Consider the following 6,000-nt stretch of genomic DNA (forward strand, 5'->3'; position numbering starts at 1 on the left):
CCAAGACATGGAAATAATCCAGTATCCGTTGACACATGGTGGATAAAGGAGATGTGGTACGTATGTACCATAGAACATTATTCGCCCGTTAAAAAAGAAGGAAATCCTGCCTTTTGGGACAATATGGATGGACCTTGAAGGCATTATACTAAGTGAAAGAAGTCAGACAGAAAAAGACAAGTACTGTCTGATCTCACTTACATAGGGAATCTAAAAAAAAACCTGAACCCATAGAAATAGAGAGTCGTTTAGTGGTTGCCAGGGGCTGGGATGTGGAGGAAATGGTAAGATGTGGTTCAAACGGTACCACCTTCCAGTTATAAGATGAATAAATTCTGGGGATCCGGCGTGTAGTGTGGTGATTATAGTCAGCATAATCCAAGTAGTGTATACTTGGAAGTTGCTATGAGCGTAGGTCTTAACTGTTCTCACCGTAACAATAACAACAATGGTAATTATGTGAGGTGCGGGATGTGTTAATTAAATTTATCATGGTAAAATTTTGCAATATATTTGTGTATCAAACTATCATGTTGTACACCTTAAATTCGCAGTGTTGTATGCCCAATACATCTCAAAAAAAAAAAACTGGAAAAAAATTCTCATTTCATGGACCACCGTATATCATTAATAAATATGATGAAAACGACAACAGAGATGACTTTTGGAACAGTCCCATACGTGGTAGTGAAAAAAGTAATATGTACTGGGGTTCTTTATGGTCTGGGTCCTGGCTAAAACACTTTAGGCCTTATCTCATTAAATCCTTAGAATGATCCCATAGGTTAGATACGGTTATTATCCCTATTTCCAAGATGGGAAAACTAAGGCCAAGAGAGGCTAAGTAATCTGCTCCAACAAAATCAGTAAAAGGCAGGGCTTGGATTCAACCCAGGCTTGCCTGGTTCCAGAACTCACGTTCAGAATTGTTGCAAATGCACTAGATCCCTATCCATGTGCTTTTCTCTTATATTTTAAGAAACATGAGTCTGGAATTCTCATTATGGGCCAGTTCTGCTGTTCTATTGTACTCCTCCTTTTTATATGTAACCCTGGGAATATTTCTTTGTTGGTTTTCCCAGACTCTTTGGGTAAGCCATGTGAACTTCTTTCTGTTCATAATCTCTTGGGAGAAGGGCTGATGTATTTGTAAAATTAGGAGCAAAACCCATCATTGTCTATGAAGAATACCTGCCCCAGTGCATGCTGGGTTGAGCATTTTATAATATTCAAACTTCAGTCACTGCAGTGCCTAAATGATAGCTTCCTCTGACCTATGGGGAAACCTTGCCTTTTTTGCCTGCTGCAAATATACATGGTAAAAAAATGGACAGAGGCCAAGAGGTGTATTATAATGTGAGAAGAGCCTTTTCTAGGACAGTAGAATACGGGTGATAATTTTAGAAATCATCAAATAGGATAAATGGGCGCCTTCCTTCTTTTCCTTACCCATTTTCTTTTCATCATGGGCTTAAGTCAGACTCCTGGCAAAGAACTCAACGTGACACAGGTTGAAAGAAACAGGTTGAAAGAAACAGAAACAAACACACAGTTCAAAAGAATTGGAGAGGATTTAGTTGACTTCCACAGGTTAAATTTCTATCCAAAGATTAATTTGTTCGCACCACACTCAGATCTTTCCAGATTGCTGTTTACTTATGTATGAGGAAAAAACACACTCAGCGAGGCTGAATCTTGCGATTAGTTAAATTACTCTGACATCCATTATTGAAAAACCTCGATTCCACCTGGAGTTGGGGTTTGTTTAGTGCGGTCTGATGATAACTTTCTGCTTGACTGATGGCTACTAATTCTGCTACTGGAATGTGAATGTCAGTCACAAATGGAAATAGACACACAAACTCCAGGACCTATTAAGCTGGTTGCCATGATCGCACTCCCTAATGGGTGTGGATTCAAAATATAGGCTAAAGGGATTTAACTGCATTCTGCATGGGAAACATTTATGCTTCGTGTTTGCTCTGTTTGGGGAATGTAAAAGAGAAAAGAGGAGGAAACGAACCCGAGGGGCCTCAGGGGGATCAAGAGAGTATCATGCCCGCTGCCAGATGCAGAGAACAGACCTAACATCTGTGAAAGGGAAGTAGAGCACTTAGGAACAAGGTGGTAGGAAATTAAAGCACTCAGAGACGGTTAAGCTGCTCAAAGAGTCTGGGGAAACTGATTGTGTTTGCTTCCATCAGGGGACAAAGATGGAATCCACCAGCCTTCCTTTTCTCTCCTGTCTTTCAGCCCCTTGGCATTGATTTGATCTTAAGGCATGGAAGGAGGCCTCAGGAAGCGCAGCAACATTGTCATGCAGTGAAAATGAGCACTTAACATGTAAACAGTTCTCCTAAATGCATGGGCTCCAGGCAAATGGGTTTGGAAGAATTTTACCCACTGTTGTCATGCGGTGGTTACCCGGTGGGGTATGTCTGGGACCAACAAGGCTAGGGGGTTGCTTTGTTTGTTTTTTATTTTATTTTTCAGATAAACAAACAGCCACTTAGCAGATCCCTGGGGTGGGGGTTTCTGGGCAAGTTTCAACTCCCTAAGCCTCCCAAGTGGGGATGAAGGTAAGGATACTGATGACATAGCACTTCCTATTAGGATTAAGAGGGACCGTGTATGTAAAATGCACTGTTATTTAATGTTGGTTTACTGAACCCGTTCTCTGTCACGGATAATGTTCTAGGTCCTCATGTTGCTTTTTGCACTGGGCTGACCAACGTAGCTGATAGTGACAGTGAGTGACCTTTACCCAGTACCTACTGTGTGCCAAGGCCCTATGCTTATCTTTTACACACATACCTCATTCTATTAGACGGTAAACCTAAGAGGCAGGTACTATTTTTAAAAAAAAATTTTATTGTTTATTTATTTTTGAGAGAGAGAGAGAGCGACAGCATGTGAGTTGGGGAAGGGCAGAGAGAGAGGGACACACAGAATCTGAAGCAGGCTCCAGGCTTCGAGCTGTCAGCACGGAGCCCAACACTGGGCTTGCACGCATGAGCCCTGAGATGTCAGCTGCTCAACTGACTGAGCCACCCAGGCGACCCGAGGCAGGTACTATTTTTATTCATCACGTCTGTAAGAGAACTGAGGTTTCAAGAGAGAAATCAAGTAACTTGCCAAGGTCACACATCTACTGGATGGCTAAGTTGGGATTCATTCACTTGTTTCCTTCGACAGCTACTTCTTGAACACCTACTATTGTGCCAGAGGCATGGAATGCAACAGGAACAAACAGGACAGCCTCTCTGCCCTGGTGGTGCTTCTGTTCTAGACTGGGGCAGACAGGCACCAGCACAACAATGATTTAATCCTGACTGTGATAATGTTCAGGAAGGAGCTGTGTGAGGGCCGAGTGAAGGTGGGGTCAGACCTGATGTGAGGCTCTGGTTTAGACTGAGGTCTACAGGACAAGTAGGAATCGGAGTGAAAAGGCAGGCTGAAGGTTCCAAGCTGGAGGCCACTTTCATGGTATCCTTGAGCCACACACTTGCCCCTCCAGCCTGTTCACAACCGCTGTGGTGCTGGCTACAAGTGCCACGGTCAGCGACTGCCTTTCTGAGCTTCGCCAGCTTGGCTGACAGCCGGGAGCCCTGACAGATGCCTTTTCTCTCTAAAAGGGATTTTGACATCAGTTCCTAGAATGAATCTTTTTTCCTTACTGAAGGCTTGTGATTGGCCCTTGGCAAATTGCAAGACCTAAAGGCATTGTGTGTGTGTGTGTGTGTGTGTGTGTGTGTTGCAGCTGTAAAAATGCCATCTTCAATTATATCTCTTGACCACCCCAATTCTCCGCCCTTTTTCGACAGGCAGGAAGTGAGGATGGTTTCTTTGACTGATAGAAAGAGAAGCAGGTGAACTCCTGAATGACCCCCCCCTCCCGTCTTAACCACACACAGAAAAATCCACTCAGCATCAGGGCTGAGGAACCCCCACTTGTCAAACGTGCCCAGGAAAATAACGGTGCCATCTTCGTGGTTTTCTTTTGGGGAGGAGAAAGACAAGCGGCATTCTCAGACCCTGAGGACTTTGAATAAAAAGTGGGCACCTGGTTGGCTCAGTTGATTAAGCGTCTGCCTCCTGCTCAGGTCCTGATCTCCCAGTTTATGGGTTTGAGCCTGAGTAGGGTTCTCTGCCATAGGCGCAGGGCCCGCTTCGGATCCTCTGTCCCCACCCCGTCCCCCACCATCCCTCCCCCGCTCACACTCTCTTTCTCAAAAATGAATAAATAAACCTTAAAAAAAAAATGGTCACCTAATAAAGTTGCGTTGAATGACTGCCTGCCTGAATGAAAAATCTATGAGAAAGCACCAGCCTCCAATGTTTCCCAGACATTGGAATCGCCCAGAAAGCGTGTTAAAACCCAGATTTTAGGGCCCCACTCGCAGAGTTTCTGACTCAGTAGCTCTCGGTTGGTGCCTGAGGACTTGCATTTCCAGGTATTTCCCAGGTGATGGTGACAGTCCCTCTAAACCAGAGGGGCTTAGAATAAGAGCTCTGGGTCAAGCCACTTGAGTTTAGGGTTCCCTGATGAAAACAACAACAAACCGGACACTCAATTACATCTGAATTTCATACAAACACAAGTAACTTTAATCTATGACGATGTCCCATGCAAGAGGCACCCTGTGTTTTCAGACGCATGCCTCCTGGGCTGAACTCCCAGCATTGCGACTGTGGAGCTGTTAGCCATAGTCGGGCTCTTGGGCCTGACAACGATAGAAAAGAGGCCAGCGAGAGCCCAAAATCAAAAGTACAGACACGGTATTACTGGGGCTACAGCTCGACCTGGAAGAAGACGCCGCACCAACAAAACGGACCGGGGCAGAGGCCACGCTCAAACACAGAAAGTTCCAGCTCTGGATCCCACTCCCCCGCCAGTATGCTAATGAGGGAAAGGGAAAAAAACAGTCTCCATCTGATTGGTTGGAAGAGCCTTGTCATGATTGGTTGGAAGGGGCTCATTCTGATTGGTCGGCATTAGCAGACAACTCAGGCAGCTCATTGGTGCCTTTTGGAGCCGAGGTCCTGTGTGTTATGTCCAGCTTGTCTCAGTGGTCATCTCCTGGCCGCAACCTCCTTCCACTCTGTAAGGGAAGCGGTTTAACAACAACAACCAACAGAAATGTTCCAGGTGCACAGCACAATGTCTTTCACCTGGGGCTCGTTCCCATGGTCCCTCACTGTCTCAGAGCCATGTTATTTAAGGCAAGTCATTTAACCTCTTTGCGTGCCAGCTTCTCCATCTACAGAATGGGAATGGTAATAATGCCACCTGTCTCCTAAAATGCTTAAGAAAATGAAGAGATCACGTGAAGGACGTACCACAGAGCCTTGCTTGTAGCAAGCCCTCAGTAAATGTCAGCGGTTATTATTCAGCATTAACTTAAGGTGAGTAACTTTTTGGAGAAAAAACACACTAAGCAATTTAGTTTAGGAAATAGTTCTCCTCTTAGAAAAGGTCTTTTTCGCCGCCTCCCTCCGATTTCTTTCGTAGTTGATTATAAAAAAAATAAATAGGCTGATTACACCCAAAAGCTCTCCGTCCAACGACTCCTGTCCTGTCTCAGGGCCGGATTTGGCTGTCCTCTTCGATGTTGTGCCTGGGTGTTAAATTTCTGAGAGCCCGCACAGGCGGCTCTCCAGGTTTGGGGCTAATGCCTGCCGCGGGGAAATAGACCAGCCCCTCTCAGCGTGCCACTTGCCATGTAGAGTGGAGAGAGACAGAAAGAATATGCTGTTTATGTTGAATCAGTTTGAATGTGTCTTGATCCCGTGGAATTCAACTTGTGTCCATCTGGTTAAAAACAACTTAGTATCACCAAATTGCAAATTTGGGAGGGGTCTTAGCTATTCCCTATTCTGGTGATTTCCAAATTCTTTTGACCGTGTCCCATGTGCTGCTGCACATGTAAATGTGTGTAGGTTGATAATCATATATATTGAACTTTAGGAAAAAGTTGGTGTCTCGATTTGCCCTGTACT

Source organism: Panthera onca, chromosome E3 (assembly GCF_046562875.1).
Source record: "Panthera onca isolate mPanOnc1 chromosome E3, mPanOnc1 haplotype 2, whole genome shotgun sequence".
Taxonomy (NCBI): Eukaryota; Metazoa; Chordata; class Mammalia; order Carnivora; family Felidae; genus Panthera; species Panthera onca.